Below are 19,928 nucleotides of genomic sequence, written 5' to 3' on the forward strand. Positions count from 1 at the left end.
TTCATTTCTTAAAAGATGAGCCTTCTTTTTTAACTTCTATTCTTCTTTTTTCATCTCTATAGAAGTCATTAACTTCTATTCTTCTTTTTTCTTCTCTATAGAAGTCACTTAGTAATTAACTTCTATCTTTTCTCACTCTAGTAATTATCACTCTAGTAATTAACTTCTATTCTTTTCTCACTCTAGTAATTATCACTCTAGTAATTAACTTCTATTCTTTTCTCACTCTAATAATTATCACTCTAGTATTTAACTTCTATTATTTTTTCTTCTATATAGAAGTCACTCTAGTAATTAACTTCTTTTTTCTTCTCTATAGAACTTCTATTCTTTTTTCTTCTCTATAGAAATCACTCTAGTAATTAACTTCTATTCTTCTCTTTACCGTAATTAAATTCTAAAACATACACTCTAGAAGTCACTCTAGTAATTAACTTTTATTCTTCTCTTTACAGTAATTAAATTCTAAAACTTACACTCTAGTAATTAACTTCTATTCTTTTTTCTTCTCTATTAACTTCTAAAACTTACACTCTAGAAGTCACTCTAGTAATTAACTTCTATTCTTTTTTCTTCTATCTACAGTAATTAGCTTTTAAAACTTACACTCTAGTAATAAACTTCTATTCTTTTTTAATTAACTTCTATTTACTTGTGTACTCTTAAAACTTACGAGAGTAATAGATTTTCTTTTCTCTCTACAGTAATTAACTTCTAAAACTTACACTCTAGTAATTAATTTTTATTCTTTTTTCTTCTCTCTACAGTAATAAACTTCTAAAACTTATACTCTAAAAATCACTCTAGTAATTAACTACTTTTCTTTTTTCTTCTTTCTACAGTAATTAAGCTCTAAAACTTACACTCTCGAATTCACTTTAGTTAATTAACTTCTATTCTTTTTTCTTCTCTCTACAGTAATTAACTTCTAAAACTTACACTCTAGTAATTAACTTCTATTGTTTTTTAATTAACTTCTATTTACTTGTGTACTCCTAAAACTTACACTTTAGTAGTTGACTTCTATTCTTTTTTTTTCTCTCTACAGTAATTAACTTCTAAAACTTACACTCTAATAATTAACTTCTATTCTTTTTCTTCTCTCTTAACTTCTATTCTTCTCTCTACAGTAATTAACATCTAAAACTTACACTCTAGAAGTCACTCTAGTAATTAACTTCTATTATTTTTTCTTCTCTCTACCGTAATTAACTTCTAAAACTTACACTCTAGTAATTAACTTCTATTCATTTTTCTTCTCTCTTAACTTCTATTCTTCTCTCTACAGTAATTAACTTCTAAAACTTACATTCTAGAAGTCACTTTAGTAATTAACTTCTATTCTAATTAACTTGTATTCTTTTTTCTTCACTTTACAGTCATTAACTTCTAAAACTTACATTTTAGAAGTCACTCTAGTAATTAACTTCTATTATTTTTTCTTCTCTCTGGAGTAATTAACTTCTAAAACTTGCACTCTAGAAGTCACTCTAGTAATTAATTTCTATTGTTTTTTCTTCTTTATTAACTTCTAAAACTTTCACTCTAGTAATTAACTTCTATTTTTTTTTCCTTCTCCTTACAGTAATTAACTTCTAAAACTTACACTCTAGAAGTCACTCTAGTAATTAACTTCTATTCTTTTTTAATTAACTTCTATTTACTTGTGTACTACTAAAACTTACACTCTAGTAATTAACTTCTATTATTTTCTTTTCTCTCTATAGTAATTAATTTCAAAAACTTACACTCTAGTAATTAACTTTTATTCTTTTTTCTTCTCTCTTAAATTCTATTCTTCTCTTTACAGTAACTAACTTCTAAAACTTTTATTCTTTTTTCTTCTCTCTTAACTTCTATTCTTCTCTTTACGGTAACTAACTTCTAAAACTTACACTCTAGAAGTCACTCTAGTAATTAACTTCTTTTCTTTTTTCTTCTCTATAGTAATTAACTTCTAAAACTTACACTCTAGTAATTAACTCCTATTCTTTTTTAATTAACTTCCATTTACTTGTATACTCCTAAAACTTACACTCTAGTAATTAACTTCTATTCTTTTTTTTTTACTTCTAAAATTTACACTCTAATATCTAACTTCTATTATTTTTTCTTCTCTATACAGTAATTAACCTCTAAAACTTACACTCTAGAAGTCACTCTAGTAATTAACTTCTATTATTTTTTCTTCTCTCTACCGTTATTAACTTCTAAACCTTACACTCTAGTAATTAACTTATATTCTTTTTTCTTCTCTATACAGTAATTAACTTCTAAAACTTACACTCTAGTAATTAACTTCTATTCTTTTTTCTTCTCTTTATAGTAATTAACTTCTATTCTTTTTTTTTTCTCTTTACAGTAATTAACTTCTATTCTCTACCGTAATAAACTTCTATTCTTCTTCTGCCTATAGTAATTAACTTCTATTCTTTTTTCTTCTCTCTACAGTAATTAACTTCTATTCTCTACAGCAATTAACTTATATTCTTCTTCTCTCTACAGTAATTAACTTCTGTTCTTTTTTTCTTCTCTCTACAGTAATTAACTTCTATTCTTTACAATATTTTACTTCTATTCGTTTTTCTTCTCTCTACAGTAATTAACTTCTATTCTTTTTTCTTCTCTCTACAGTAATTAACTTCTATTATTTTTTCTTCTCTCTACAGTAATTAGCTTCTATTTTTTTTTCTTCTCTCTATAGTAATTATCACAAACCCTATGTAATAATTGCTTATATATTTCATTAACAAAGAAAATAAATGAAATAATGATGATACATTCCATAAACAACTTAATATATAGTTCATAATAAGGGCATTTGGTCTAGTGGTATGATTCTTGCTTTGGGTGCAAGAGGTCTCGAGCTCGAAATGCCCCTCCAAACGAAAAAAAGCACAATTTTGAATGAAAAAAAAAACAAAAAAAAAAAAAATAGTTAGTTATCAATGGGCCTGACCCAAAGGAATGCATGGTAATGCACAGCTTCAATTTATATAAATTTCATATATTGAGGCATTTGGTCTAAGTGGTATAATTATCGGTTTTGGGTGTGAGAGGTCTCAAATTCGATTCTCAAAATGCCCCCAACCATATTATATCAAAATGAATTATGCAAGATAATATGATTTAAAATGGGGTTTTTAAACATTGAACCTAGAAGATCAGAATAGAGAATGAAACATATTCTTGGAAGAATGGCCTGACCTAAAGGAATGCATGGCAATGCACAACTTCAACTTATATAAATTTCATATATTGAGGCATTTGGTCTAAGGTATAATTATCGGTTTTGGGTGTGAGAGGTCTCAAATTCGATTCTCAAAATGCCCCCAACCATATTATATCAAAATGAATTATGCAAGATAATATGATTTAAAATGGGGTTTTTAAACATTGAACCTAGAAGATCAGAATAGAGAATGAAACATATTCTTGGAAGAATAAAGATCGTCTCGAGCCGGACTTTAAAAAGAGCATTACACAAATTGTTCTATTGTATTCTTTCTAGGAACTTTTCAGTCAAGATGAGAATAGAGAATGAAACATATTCTTGGAAGAATAAAGATCGTCTCGAGCTAGACTTTAAAAAGAGTATTACACAAATTGTTCTATTGTATTCTTTCTAGGAACTTTTCAGTCAAGATGAGAATAGAGAATGAAACATATTCTTGGAAGAATAAAGATCGTCTCGAGCCTGAAGTCATCATAGCCTCTCCACCGGTTCCGAAGACTCCTTCGGCATCAATGTGCTCCAATGAAAGAGATCAGACCCTTTCCTGAACTAGAACCGGGCACAAAACGCCGAGGAGAAAGTCGAAAGCAAGCTCTTTTTGCATATACGCAATCTCGAAACCCAATTAGCTCACGGACTGTCTCCTCAAGCTTGGCGAGTATGAGTGTTTGGTAAGAGCGAATGTCGAATGAGAAAGACATTCGATTACGGCAAAATTTGCAACTACCAAAGTGCACTAAACCTAGTAGAGATCTTCGACCTAACGATAATGGGACTTCAAGCCCATTTAATCAATCCTCTTTGTACCTTATTGTTGATCGAATTGGATGCACGCCAGGCCTAAATTCTCTCTCAGTCACCCAGAGATGAAAGGAAGATCAGATCCGAAGTTTACGAATCGAAGAGAAAGTGGATTTGAGTTCTACACGGTTTCATTTTCAAAAGCTTCGCTTGCCTACGGTACTTTATTCAGGATGTGCAACAATACGGTCATCTCTCAGCCATGTATAGAGAATTCCTTGATCATTTCCTTGGCGGATAACACAAATGAAATCACTTCCCTGACCACCCATCTTATGAGTTCATTCTTGTTTTGTTGGTTTGTTGTACTATTCTATACCTCTCTCGATTGATAGAAAGACGTTCGGGAGCTGGGAGGGCCTATCGTGAGGGAACTTTCCTTTTCACGGTAGACAAAGGTATGCGGGAGCTACATATGTCAACGGTGATCAAGGCAGAGCGACTCCTTCTTTAAAAGTTGTTGGTTTTATCGAAACTGTTAGATCCGCTTTCGTTAAAGAAAAAATAGGAGCTCTTGATTTGGCCGATGTCGATTCATATGGCAATGCGGACTCGACTCAAGATGAGGATTTCTCTTTTCATACTACTGCTATGAGCCGAAAGAGCTGGTAAGCTATCTCGCTAAACGAAAGGAAAAAGCACGTACACGTTGACCTTGTTACAAGGAGCGGGGGCAGCCAAAGAAGGTCAGTCGAACTAGGTTAGGACCCTTGATCCGGTTCAGCTAGGTTCTTCCATGCGAGAATGTACGCGTATCGGTATCCTTTTTAGGACCGGTTGCTTCCTCTTTTTGTTTATACGTTTAGAGAAACTTGCTAAGCCCGCCTTTCTTACCAGGTGTGATTCAATCTTTCAACTCAAACTTTCCTATCGTTCGACGGAAAAGGTAGGAGTACGACTACCTTTTCCTTTTCTTTCCCGAGCAAAGGGATCATTCAGTTTCTACCAAAAAGTTCGCTATCTATTAGTTGTCGTAATCGAATGTATTTCTCATTTCATGTTAGCTCCTCCAAGAGCTTCCTGGTCCGTAGTAGACGAAACCTTAGACTTCTATCGAACTTATAGCATTGCCTGGTGAGCTCGTTGTTGAGGGTTGGCCTTACAGGAGATCGAGCAGCCTTTCTTTCCCTACCTAGTATGCTTCCCTGCTTATCTTGCAACTAGCCAACTAGCCAAATAGAGAGGGAGAGGGATCATGTTAATCAATTTATATGTGCATTTTGTCCGTCCTGTACTTGCCTGCTTAGCTTTCTTAGCCAACATCTCCAGTTTCTCCCGAACCAAGAGATCCTGCTTATCCATACCCAACAGTCACACTTTCAGCCGAAAGACTGATTTTTTTTATAAAGTTGGTTCATAGATCAAGAAATAATGAAGCTGCTTACAGGGATGGTTACGCGATATGTCTTTTCATACTCGCCTTTTCTTTAACCCTGCTATCAACCTAGCCATTCTCGCTTGTTGCTTTAAGGGGTCTCCCCACTGTAGATGACTAGGATTGGTTCTCGCGTCCCTATGCCAAAAAGGATGGGCAAGATTGGTTTGAGTGTTCATCAATTGGGTGGATCCATATGCTCCGGGGGGGGAGGGGGGGTGAGACGAGGTGTAGCGCAGTCTAGTCAGCGCATCTGTTTTGAGTATGTTGTCCGCTAAAGGTTTTAGGAAAGGGGGTACAAATTTTCTACATAGGTCATCTGTGGTCACAATGCTTTTAAGGAAGATGCTCCCAAATAATCGGTGAACAATAGCCTTTAAAGAAGTTTCAAAGAGTAAGAAGAGGCAGAACAGAGAATAGGAGTGAGTCGTGCAAGGAAGAAGGAACTAGTAGGTTTAATTTGGGTTTGTTTGAACTAAAAAACGAACCAAAATTTAAGACTCACTAGCCCAAAGTCCATATGTGGTAAAAAAAAAAAAAAAAAAAAAAAATCTTCTGTGGCCCAACCCTTATTCACAGTCCACATCCAACCATTTCTTTTTCAACCTACACGTATGCTCCAGGCCAAACTCACGTAACTAGTCAGAAGATGCGGTCCACAACTGAATGGAAGACAAGTGTCACAATCGCACTCTTGTAGTAGTGAGACAATGATTATGTGACATTTGTTCTAATCCAATAAACAAGTCAAACATGCAAAACTTAGACTGAACGAACAATAGCAGTGTATTCTCGAATTACGTTTAGAAGAAATATTTTAGAAAACGTGAGCAAGGAAATACGTTAAAAACAATTTCAAATAAAGCAATGTTATAAGCTAAAAGTGAAGAAACAACAACTGGTCATGTTCTCCTATAGTACATTTTGGGACATTTTAGTCCTGATGGGTGTAGATATGATTTTGAGGACTAATCATACTCCCCGTATTGGCACAACAATAATAGTAAAGGCCTATCTAAGATGAAAGCAAGTAAAACGTGTTTGGAATGAGCATGCCACCATGAACCACAAATCGTTTACAAGAATAGCTGTGACATCTAACATGCAGCCACAGGCAACATGCCTCAGCCAATCATGACTGCGACATCTGCCCTTACACAATTTGTCAATATCTCTATCAACCGGCTCTTCATAAACTCAACATTGTATGATGAGGCTGACTTTAGGTCTCGCGATGCACTTCTAGCTGATCTCAGTATTGAGAAGTCTTTTCCAACCTACTAGGAGCTATTGAAAATCACTTCTCGGTTTGTTAACTATTCAAGCATTAATGACACGTGCAAGGACCACTGGGCATGTGTCGTCATATATAAATCAAGTCGTCCGACTTAGCCGATAGTAAGGCCATTTACTTGGTTGGTCTTGGCCGACATTTTCTCTAAACTCAAGTACGTTTGAATTTTGTCTCTCGAAGTTACTCCAAGTGTCGTCAGGAGTTGTTTCCTATTAAAACGTCCATCTCGCTTCGTTAGTGATTTACATTTCTAATCTAATTTAACTTGAACTTCAAAAATAAGACATTATACTGACCTTAAATATTTATATTAGAGTAAAAATAAGCTTCGGAAGGGAAAAAAATGCAAAGCACGCTGTCAAAATGTCAAACCGAGCCTAATACTCAATTTTTTAGCCTAGGACTCCGAGATGCTGAGCCGAAGGAGCCGGTGTATGCAACAGTGACTTTGTCGCTGAAGGACATTGATATATGAGCAGGTTGTGAAGTGGTTCGAGGCGCGGGTCTTGAATGTTCATGTGGGCGCGCAAGTCTGTGTAGTGGATCCGTGAGTTGGGATGTGTTTTGTGTATTTGGTCTTGAATGTGGATTTTTGGGCAAACCACAGAGGAACTAGACTACTGGACTGGTTGTTGGTGGGTATCTTGTTGTTGTGTTGGGTATCTGGTTACTAGGCCAAACTGGGTATGGGGTTGCTTGACTGGAATGAAGTTGCGGGTATTGGAGTTTAGGTCCTAGCAGGTGGACTTCGTCTTCTCCTTTCTTCATTCCTTCGTATCAAAACTCGTTCTCTACATCCTGTTTCTTCTCCTTCATTTTCATGGTGTTAACCGTCTTTGTACGTTCGATCCTACCCCTCTATCTCACTTGTGTTGTGTACATTGGATCCCATAGTCGTCACCTCGACATTGTCATTTGTGCATAGGTGCCTTACCTTTACCTACAAAATAAGAGCAATGCAGTACTTCTCTACTCACGACTTACATACACACACATTTGCTCCCAGGCTTCAACTAGCATACACTCACCATGGAGGGAAGGGAGTGCACATAGTATTGTGGTGTATATAATATCGTATCATAACATCATTGTGAACATAAATGTCATAAGGTACGTGTCCGTACTAATCATGACGGGAGGTACCGCTCACACTTCAAACAATTCATATAAACTAAATAGTAGTGAAGCCACTTACATGAGCCAACTTCAAACCATTCGAGTGCTATGTTTTAATGGTTTATCGCATAAGCCAACTTTTAACGCACCTTGTGGTTAACCGCAACACACTCTAACCAACTGAGCTATTCTACCTAATTATTTGTAATATTTCATGCCCACCACACCCTTATAAGAAATGTTTCATCCCCTCTCCAACCAATGTTGATCTCATAATCCACCCTCCTTGGGGGCCCAACATCCTCATTGGCACAACACTTGGTGACTAACTCTGATAGCTTTTGTAATAGCCCAAACCCACCGCTAGCAAATATTGTCCGCTTTTGCCTATTACGTATCGTCATCACCTCAAAATTCTAAAACGAGTCTACTAGAGAGAGGTTTCCACACTCTTCTAATAAATGCTTCGTTCCCATTTCCAGCCACTAAAAAATATTGTCCATTTTTGCCCTAACAAATTGTCGTCAGAATCACAGTTTTAAAACACGCTACTAGAGAGATGTTTACAGACACTTATAAGTTATTCTTCATTCTCCTCTCAAACCAATGTTGGATAGGAGGGCGTGGGTTCAAATCCTACTTCCGAAACCTCAAATAAAGGTAAAATTAAAATACAATGGCATATCATTATTGAAATCAATTGAACTCCCTAGAGATTTAAAATTGTCACGACATGATTTTCCAAGCATCTAAGAAAGTTAGTGTTCTTCAAGTTTACCCTTACGCCCGAATCTCGAGGACACTGTGATTTTCTGTACCGCCTGGCTGCATAGCAAATCCTGAGTTGTGAGCCTAGATCAATATCTCCTACCTTAATTCCTCATTTTCTCTCTCTCCTATTTTTTGTTTTTATGTAAATGTGAGTTATTGTGGGGTTCTAAAAAATAAGCCAAAAAAAGAACATGTAGGTAAGGTTGAGTTTCCATCCAACCCTTTAATGCCAAATTGGAGTTAATAAAGAGTACTTCAAAACTGCTTATAATCAACCAATTATTGTTGTTACAATTTATTTTACTGAATTTAACACCATATGTTTGAATTAAGTCTCATTTTCAGGAGAAAAGGACGATATAAATCTCTATACGAAAACAAATTGCAACACCATTGAAGAAAAGAAGATCATGAAAATTCTCAAGTCTTTTGTTGTTTGTGTTTTGGTTTTGGCCTTGGCCTACAAACTCAAACAATATAATTATTGCAAGTCTATTTGCTTTTTTTAAGTAGTTTATTTTTATTGTATCAAGAATACAAGTAAAATCCATATGATAGAGAGTAAAAATAAATTGGGTTTGAAATCAAGTAGAATTTCTAAAGAGTGAAACTAAAAATGGAAAAATTCAATAAAATTTTTGGTATTTGTTTGAAATATATTTCTAAAAGAAAGTTTGAATTGATGGATCAATGGAAGAATTGAAAATATAAGGAATTGAAAATATAAGGGCTCATTTTGTAAAGCTGGCTTTCCTTTTCTAGCCCATGCAATTCTCAACTTCCATTGACAAAGTGGGAAGTGGTGATTTGGAACAATCCTTCAAATCTACCTCTTCAGCCTCATTGCAACTCTAAAGACGATTACGAGTTAGATTCAAATTCTAAATATAGGTCAAATTTTTAGAGCAATTACACCCTTAAATGAAGCAATGACAAATTTCAAGCTCTCTGGGTAAAACAAATAATAACCATTGATATAACAATCTCAAAATGAATATTAATGTCTTCCTAAACTTTTTTTTAATCCCACACGTTTATGAAACATTTGCTGGGAAAGTGTCTAAAATACAAGTGAAAGGTATCTCAAATTAAGCAGGGAGGAATGACATATCATGGATCTAAATTAAATGAGTGAAGTATTTTTCTTCAATCTGGCATGGACAACTGGATTCACGAGAATCTCACAACTCGTCATGATTTTCATTCCTTCCACCCGGACTTTTATTTTTTATTTTTAACTATTACATAAACAATTTGATACACCATAAAATATATCTAATTTATTATATCATTAAAGTTTATCAATTGATGTACTTAAAATGCATTTTAAATGAGTACGAGAATTAAAAAAAATTAGATTATATATCGAGTACAATCAATTACTTATTGGCTAACTACTCTAATTTTCCATTAAAAAATAAGGTCCCTACGACATGCATTTTATGATTACCAAGTGTAGAAATCCTTTAAAATAATTTACTAAAACAATGGTATGGACTCAAAGATTCATAAAAACCCATTTAAACCAACAAATATCGAAATCAAAATACAATAATTTAAAATAATGCAACACACTTATCAAATCTAAGGGCTACTACATCAAATGCAAATGCAACTACCTTGACTTTACTTCCATGGTTTCCACAGTGACACCATCATTCATACATTGTTTGCTTACCTTTACCTAAAAAAGAAGTAACACGTGACTTGAGTATCTAAAAATACTTAGTAAGTAACCCCACTATTCAGGTTAAAAAATGCAATCACATACAATCATGGTGGGATCTATCTTTTCTTATGACATCCTGACCTTATTCTCTACTTCAAGTTCGAGTAAGGTTTGATGGTAGTACTTTTCTATACACGAAACACACATGCGTACATGGATCCATTAAGTGAGCTTGTATACATACCTCATGGGTCTGATGGCAGGCTAGCGAACACTAACGTTGCCAGAAACCACAAAGGGAAAGGAGCATGCATAATATCATAGTGTACATAATAAGAAAGTATACACATGTGTACTAATCATAACGAGAAAGTCTCTCGATGCATTTGACATGTGAAATGAATGAGGTCCTATAGTTTCGAATCATGATACATAAATATGATGCAAATCATACATTCATTTTATTTTTCATGACATAGCATTCCTATGAGACATACATACGTATACTGGACAAATATTTTATGGTTAATATACATGGTTTATCAATATCTCATAGGCACAACGTGAACATGTTAACATAATACGCGTGGTGTAATATGTGAAGGTTCAAGCATTATATATCATTCATATCACAACGTAGATTCATAACATATATTTCATTCATATCATAACATAAAATGTAACACCCCTAAGTTTCTTAAGCTAATTAGTACATCAACTCATGCCTGCTTAAATAAAAAATTCGGAAATTCATAATAGACATTTTTAAAATAAAAGCTAGGATGTCAGAGCTCATGTAAATTGTAAGGGCTCAAGTCATTAAGCGTAGGAATGGTATCAGAGCCTCTCAATTTTCGTGAGGGAAGATGAGTTACTCGATCTTTAAGAGCGATGTTGCAGAAACCGGGAGGAGGATATGGTTTTTCAGAAGAATTTGGAGTATGTGATAGCTGAGTGAATAGCCCTTGTGTTCCAGGTGGTAAGACGCGGGAGCGCAGTAAGTCTGTTGGCAAGCTTGGGTGCTTAGTCATATGAAAAATTCTGAAGAAAAATCTTATCTACATCCTGACAACTTTATCAGAGACAAAACAAAGATTGACAACTTGTCAGCCACACAGTAAAGGCTCACATGTGAATTATAGTGTTTGTAAATTATTAGTCTTTTAAATTATTAGTTTACTTTATATCTTTTCTTACTTTTAGGAAAACAGATCTTGCAGGGGTCCTGTCCTGCTAGATTCGATCTTATCTCTTAGTTGGCGTTTTTCAAATTTACGAAGTCTATAAAAGGACTTCATCAATGTAAAGAGAGCATCGATCGACCGATAGCTCTCTCTTGAATATCAATTGAAGAATTCAGAGAAAAATCATTCTACTTTATCTCTTATCTTACCTATCTCTTTATGAACGAATTTCTGAGAAAGCTCAGAAAATCAAACCATTTCAAATGTTCTACCGATGAAAAAGAAAGTTCAAATGAGCATAGAAGGGGAGAAAATCTCACAATCTCAAATACTGTCAATCAAGAATATCAGATCGCCAAGATCGAAGATCAACTCTAAAATTGGACTATTCCAAAGGTAGATCCTAAAACTATCTACCAAATTTCAACCTTCAATTTTGCTCAAAGATCATGCATCAAATTCTCAAAGAAAAATATCCCAATTCACAGCAATGGGAGTCTCTGAATCTTTTGTCAAAATCCCTTATACTCCAACACCGTGAAGAGTTTAATTATCTTCATGTCGGTCTTGTCCAAGTCACTGTAAAACCATTGTTCAGACTTGGGTTAGATATCCCAGTCCTTATCTCCTTACGAGATAAGAGACATGAAGATTTCTCAAATTCTTTATTGGGGATGGTTCAATCCAATCTAGAGAATGGACCAGTCTATTTCAATTGTTATCCAAACTTTACTTTGTCACTCCACGACCCGCACATATTATCAGCCCTCATGCTGGATTTACAATAAAAAAAATTGAACATCAAGGCTGAAACAAATTCTTCAGTCGTCATATTCAGGGTTTATTACATACTCATGAATACAAATATTTCTCCAAGAGCATTAAGATCCTCACCAAAAGAATCAACCATGCTCATAGCGGCAAATATTGGAAAGTCCTCTGTGACTATTCCAAAAACCCTTTCTTGGGATCTAATAACCAAAAATACTCTCGGGAAAATAGAAGATGCTAATCTTCCAAGGAGAAAGGAGTTTCAAAACCCAGTACAAATCATCGAACATGACGATGGAAGTGTTGAAATAAAATTCAGCGAAGAACCTTTGTCAGAATCAAAGGTAAAAGAATTCTTGAGTTCTAGACCAAGTACGTCGGAAATTTCAAGATCAATGTATGACCTCTTAAAGATAAAGGAGGTCAATTATGATAAAAAAAGGGCATCAATCCACTATGAAGACGGCTCAAGATCTCCAACCCATACAGATATGGATACTCAATCCGTCTACGAAAGCTAGCTGAACGTTATTACAGCTGATTTCTAGATAGACAAAGAATTTTTAAAGGCAGATTTTATGTCAGCGGCCAACTCTTCAAAGAGAAAAGCTTTCTTCCAAACCTACAAAGAAATTGAGCGATGCGAATTAAGAGCTCAGTGGTATTCTCACATGGAAACAGTAGAAGAAAACAAACCATTCTTCGAACTGTTTGAAGAAAATATTTTACAAATATGCACTTTGACTCAAAGAAGCTGGAAGACTGCCAGAAGAGGCGAAGTATATTCAAAGCATCCTCCGTTAGAAGAATTTGAATTCGACAATTACTATGGAGAAAAGGTCAAAGCTAGCCTTTCAAGACTATCCCAGAAGGGCTAGAAAAGGGTAATCCGACCCTAAAGGATATCAAGAATATCCAGCATCAAAATAATTATTCAAACAAGATTTTATCTACGATCTCCACTCAGCTTGAGAGTATCGAAGGAAAAATCTTGAAAAAATCAGGTACTCAGCAGGAACAGGCAAGCAACTCTGTACCAAAGGTTGATGAGTCAATACCAATACTCAGACCGGCAAATCTTGAAATATTTACAAAAAGGATTTCAAAAGAAGAGGCTGCAATGACCAAGATAGAGGAAAAATTGGACAGGATACTAAATCCCGTCATGACGCCTCAAGATTCATCTATCAATGTCGTTAACAATGATGGCGAGAACCAAGAATCCGAAGACGAGATTGCAAATAAGAGAGAAGAACCTTTCTACAATCGAATTGAAAGGATCTCTAGAAGGAGTCAAAATAATACCAGTAATAAGAAAAACTGGTATCCTCAAGGTCTTTTCCGGATATCCAGTTCAAAGAAAAGACACTGCAAACTCAAGCTCATTACGATGGTCTAGCAATCTATGAATGAAATATCGATGGATTTTCTGACTATCTGATAATGAATGTTGTCAATGAGATGATGATGTCCGCAGGCGCGTATCGATGGATTTTCTGACTATCTGATAATGAATGTTGTCAATGAGATGATGATGTCCGCAGGCGCGTATAAATTCAGGAACAAGAATTTTGATAATGAATGTTGTCAATGAGATGATGATGTCCGCAGGCGCGTATAAATTCAGGAACAAGAATTTCGGGGAGTTCTTTCAGGAACAAGAAGGAGGTAAATGAGGATTTGAGTCCTTTCAGGAATAAGAAGGAGGTAAATGAGGATTTCTAGATGAAATTTTCGGTGAGGATTTTTTAGAGCCCTTTCAGGAACAAGAAGGAGGTAAATGAGGATTTCTGGGAGTCCTTTCAGGAACAAGAAGGAGGTAAATGAGGATTTCTGGATGAAATTTTAGGTGAGGATTTTTTAGAGCCTTTTCAGGAACAAGAAGGAGGTAAATGAGGATTTCTGGGAGTCCTTTCAGGAACAAGAAGGAGGCAAATGAGGATTTCTTAGAGTCCTTTATGGAACAAGAAGGAGGCAAACAAGGATTTCTTGGAGTCCATTCAGGAACAAGAAGGAGGTAAATGAGGATTTCTTAGAGTTCTTTCAGGAACAAGAAGGAGGCAAATGAGGATTTCTTGGAGTCCGTTTAGGAACAAGAATGAGGTAAATGAGGATTTCTGGGATGAAATTTGAGGATTTTTTAGAGTCCTTTCAGGAACAAGAAGGAGGTAATTGAGGATTTCTGGGATGAAATTTGAGGTGAGGATTTCTGAGAGTCCTTTAAGAAACAAGAAGGTAAATTGAGTCCTTTCAGGAACAAAGAGGTAAATGAGGGTTTCTAGGATGAAATTTGAGGTGAGGATTTCTGAGAGTCCTTTCAGGAACAAGAAGGAGGTAAATGAGGATTTCTCGAATGAAATTTGAGGTGAGGATTTCTGAGAGTCCTTTCAGGAACAAGAAGGAGGTAAATGAGGATTTCTCGAATTAAATTTGAGGATTTTTTAGAGTCCTTTCGGTTACAAGAAGGAGGTAAATGAGGATTTCTTAGAGTCCTTTCAGGAACAGAAAGGAGGTAAATAACTTTCACAATTTTTCTTTAGATCTGAGGCGTTCGAAGAAGGTAAATGACTTTCACAATTTTACTTTAGATCTAAGCCGTTCGATATGTTCTTCTATGAAGGGGCAAATTCAATTCCTTTCAGGAACAAGAAAGGAGGTAAATGACTTTCACAATTTTTCTTTATATCTGAGCCGTTCGTTATGTTCTTCTATGAAGGATGAAATTTGAGGATTTCTGATAGTCCTTTTAGGAACAAGAAGGAGGTAAATGACTTTCACAATTTTTATTTAGATCTAAGCCGTTGGATATGTTCTTCTATGAAAGATGAAATTCAAGTCCTTTCAGGAACAAGAAGAAGGTAAATGAATTTCACAATTTTTCTTTAGATCTGAACCGTTCGATATGTTCTTCTATGAAGGATGAGATTCGAGGATTTCTGAGAGTCCTTTCAGGAACAAGAAGAAGATAAATGAATCGACCAATTTTTATTTAGATCTAAGCCGTTCGATATGTTCTTCTATGAAAGATGAAATTCAAGTCCTTTCAGGAACAAGAAGAAGGTAAATGAATTTTACAATTTTTCTTTAGATCTGAGCCGTTCGATATGTTCTTCTATGAAGGATGAGATTCGAGGATTTCTGAAAGTCCTTTCAGGAACAAGAAGGAGGTAAATGAACCGACTCTGAAGGCCAGATTCAGTATTGCGACTGTCAGTAGAGAAAATTTTCCAACAAGCCACATATCAACTTGTGGGAGGGAAAGCGCGTCAAACAACTGGCAAGCCATGTCTCAGACAGCCTGAGGGACACGTATTGACGATTGGGTGCAATAACTCGTCAGGCACGTTGTAAAGTGACGCGTCATCGCTCGATATGCGACACATGGTAGCTCTTCTCACCCACTTCCACGTCTAACCCAATTTCACTCGAAGGATGTTCGACCCGATCCGCATGGTGCCACGCTTCAATGTAAAGAATTTCACTTCCTAGCGCGCACCTCCGGTTTTGAACCCACGACTCATCAGCAACTGACCTCACTCTCTCCACACCTTCTTCAATTCTCTTCACAAGATACGAAATTACCTTCCCATTCTCTTCCTTCTCCAATTTGAGATAGAAAGAACTCTCACTCAGCTCCGCCACTTCGTTCTCTAACCTTTCAATCTCCATTTCTAAAAGCTTTCTTTTCTTTTTCAATCTCTACTTTCTCCTTCAAAAGGCGCTCGTTCAGCAATTTCAACGTCTGCAGCTGAGACTTCTCCATAGATTTATCCATGCCAGATTTTGGTTCTTGCTCTAAATCTCTGTTCTCCTTCTGATGATCCGGAAGTTTCTTTGGCTCGTTCGCTGATCGCGTGTTCAATCCAGATTCCTTCTGAGATTTTCTCGTCTCCGATATCGCAATTTTTCCAAATCTGCTGCGTATCCCCTCGTTTCCAACGAATTCCATCGCCCCATAACTACCCCCATCGTCTTTTGCCCTCTCGTGTTCTTTCGCTTTCAGATCTTCATTTTGAGCCATCAAGAGAAGACCTTCGTTTGTTGAGTCATCCAAGGTTAGGTTGATTGTTTCTTACACCTTTTTATCAGCTCGACAATCTTTCACAAAATGCCCCTCAGCCACAGTTGTAACATTTGTCGGAGTTACAATTGTTTGCATAGTGACCATGTATGTGATATTTGTAGCACTGAATGTTGGAGTAAATTGATCGGCCGCCTCTTCCTTGACTGCGTCCTCTTCCACGCCCATTTTCTTGACTCGTCTGTCCCTTCTTCTTATAGTATCCTTCATGACTGCTGCCTTGACCACCATGACCATTTTTACTACTTTCACGGCAAAAATCTCTACCTTCAAAATTTTGAGAGTAGAGTACCTTTTCATCTTTGATTTACGCCTTGATTTGAAGTGCTTGATCGAGTGTTTCCTCCTTCTTCTTCTTATGTTGCTTGTGTGCCTCGAGAGAACCGGCTAGCTCATCGACTGTGAACGTTGCTAGGTCCTTTAACTCTTCTATCGCGCATACAACATTCTCAAAGTTGTTGGTTAATGACCTTAAAATCTTCTCCAAAACCCGGGTCTCGGCTAACATTTCTCCATTTCGGTTGAGTTGGTTTACCACAGTTTGTACATGCGTGATGTAGTCAGATACACTTTCTGACTCCTTCATCTTCATGCTCTCTAGCTTGCCACGAAGAGTTTGAAGACGCACTAGCTTGACTTGATCGATTCCTTTGAACACTTTTCCTAAAGTGTCCCACACTTCTTTTCAAGTAGTTGCACTGGCAAGCTTCTCAAAGCCCGACTCGTCAACGACTCGGAAAAACATGTATAGTGCCCTCTTATCCTTTTATCATACCTCTTTTAACACCTTGTTTCATGCCGCTATATAATCCGTGGTATCTTTTGGTTCTTCTAACCCTTCTTCGACCACCTCCCATGCATCTTGAGAACCGAGAAAAACTTTCATATGAATGCTCCAATTCTCGTAGTTTGTCTTCGTTAGTCGCGGTGGCAGCATTTGACCCATCACTTTCGCCATTGGCTGGATACAAATTTATTATAGAAAACTCATAAATTTTGTGAAATAAATCTCAAACACACTACAATAGAAGGAGACAAAGATAACTCTGTTTATCTGAAAAAACAATCCTCTATTGCTTCTCTGTTTCTTTTCTTTTTTTTTCTCTGCTCTGCCTTACGGTTTTACCTTATAAGGTCTTCTAAAACTAAATATAGACATCAGGATGCCATTGTTTCCTAACCCATACAAAGTCATTGTTCCTATAAAGATTCTTGGCCTTTCATCTTCAACACTCTTGCCTTTTCCTCTAAGACTAACTCTTGGATTTAAAACCCACTAAAATTCTCCATGGGGAATCCGATCTCTGCCACTTCCTTGCACTGAATCCCTTACCCTGATCCCAACACAAATAAATAGAGAATTTCGTGGAAATGGAGAATGAAATAGATGGTGGGGATGATGACATGGAATGGACATCGCTACCGTGGCCCCTGCACATGTCGTGTTTTATGATTGTATGACATATACTATGTTATGTATATGCTATGATATATGATATGTTGCACACAAGTTACGCTATGATATCATATACACTATTCTAGAACTATGAGACATTAGAAAATCATGTATTGTTAATTATTAAAAATATGAAATGAATCAAGTATTTATATCTCATAAGAACACTATGCTAGGAATAGATTGGAGGTATGACTAGCGCCATGAATATATGTCATTCTTTAATGTTATGGGACCTCATGCATTTTGTATACCACGTGCATCGAGATACTTCTATATTATGTTTGGTACACCCTATGCCTATGTATTGTTAATCATGAACAATATGACAAGAATCAAGTATGTATGTCTCATAGGAATGTTATGTCGTGTTTTAATGTTAGGGAACTCATGTATTTTATATGCCAGGTGCATCGGGATACTTCCCCATTATGATTAGTACAGACACATACCTTACAATATTTATGTTCCTTATGATATTATGCGGGTCTTTCCCCTTCATGGTATTTGGTAGTGCGAGTGTGCACAAGCTCGACGAGGCAGAGCCACAGAGTACACTTATACCAACCCACCTGGTGGTCAATGTGCACATTCATGGGTCGTGTGTAGGGTAGTACAACATATTCAACTCTGCTCGGACTGAAAAGCAAAGCCCAAGCCCATTCCACAATGTATTTATGAAAGGATAGGTCCCACTATATTACACGTGATTCATATTCCGACCCTAACAGTGGGATTACTTACTGAGTATTTATTAAAGTAGTCAAACCACATGCTACTCTTATTTTAAAGTAAAGGTAAGATACCCATTTACGGATGACAACGTTGCGTTGAAGGCCATGGAACCAAATTTAGGGCAGTTGCATTCATGTTATTTTTAATGATCCTCAGGTTATATTAGGGCATTCGTATTTTTATTTAAACTAATGTTATCTATTTTCAACTATGTTGATCATCGACGTTTAGGCAATAGTTTGAAACAAGAATCGAGCTCCCAATAGTAGGCAATAAGCGTTTAGATTTTTGGTCTCCTACTCTCAGATTTCTTCCAAATTCGAGAGCAATTCTACACAATTTCGATTCAAACTTGTTCTTACAATGCTGAAAGTGCCTAGAAATCATTCCCCCAATCCAATTCGTCATTGAAGAGCTTCAAGGAAAACTCACAATTTCAATCCGAGGATACACAAGAATACGTCAAGCAAGGACGATCCCAATTGTACCTCCAAGGAATGTTTCCATAGAAGACAACGAAGAGAAATAACCTCAAGAACAAGCCCAATTCAAGAAAATCCGTTTTGGGCTCAAATTAGGGGTAAGTTTCAAAATTCTATCTACGGTCTCTTTTAATTCACATTAAGGATTCTTTCAGATTTAGAGCAAGAAGTTACTTGTACTCCATTTTTACCAACTATGAAGCCAAGAAAATTAACTTTTTCCATGCAAAAACTACCCTTATTAAAATTAGCATAAAGTTTCTCTTTCCTAAGCATAATCCAAACTTACGTAACATGCTCATACAAAGTCTTTGAATAAATTAAAATATCATTAAAATGTACAACAACATGCTTTCCAAAATATTCTCTCAAAACGTGACTCATTAAGCACATAAATGTACTAAAAGCATTAGTTAGCCCAGAAAGCATAACAAGTCATTCATACAATCCAACCTTAGTCTTGAAAGATCTTTTCCATTCATCTTCTATATGCCTTCTAATTTAATGATATCCAGGTTTCAAATCAATCTTTGTAAATAGATATGAACCATGCAATTCATCAAGCATATGGTCAAGCCACTCACACTTCAAATAATTCACATTCAATTAATTTGGAGTATGTAGGCTTATTCCCATCGCTAGAAGGAGGGTTTTTAAACCTCCGACCTTGTGGTTAACAGCCACACGCTCTAACCAACTGAGCTATTTCAGCTAATTATTTGTAATAGCTCAAGCCCACCACACTCTTATATAAGGAATGTTTCATCCCCGCTCCAACCAATGTTGGATCTCACAATCCACCCTCCTTGGGGGCCCAGCGTTCTTGCTGGCACACCGCTTGGTGACTAACTCTAATAGCTTTTGTAATAGCCCAAACCCACCGTTAGCAAATATTGTTTGTTTTTGCCCATTACGTATCGTCATCAGCCTCACAATTCTAAAACGAGTCTACTAGGGA

General features: G+C 36.1%; 1 non-coding gene across 1 annotated transcript; it reads right to left on the reverse strand.

Moving 5' to 3' along the window:
* Window positions 1-19,606: 19,606 nt before the first annotated feature.
* On the reverse strand, window positions 19,607-19,682 carry TRNAN-GUU. Its single transcript has one exon. It is a non-coding gene; the product is annotated as a tRNA-Asn (tRNA).
* Window positions 19,683-19,928: the final 246 nt, after the last annotated feature.

The sequence above is a fragment of the Cucurbita moschata genome, unplaced genomic scaffold (assembly GCF_002738365.1).
Source record: "Cucurbita moschata cultivar Rifu unplaced genomic scaffold, Cmos_1.0 Cmo_Scf00046, whole genome shotgun sequence".
NCBI classification, from domain to species: Eukaryota; Viridiplantae; Streptophyta; class Magnoliopsida; order Cucurbitales; family Cucurbitaceae; genus Cucurbita; species Cucurbita moschata.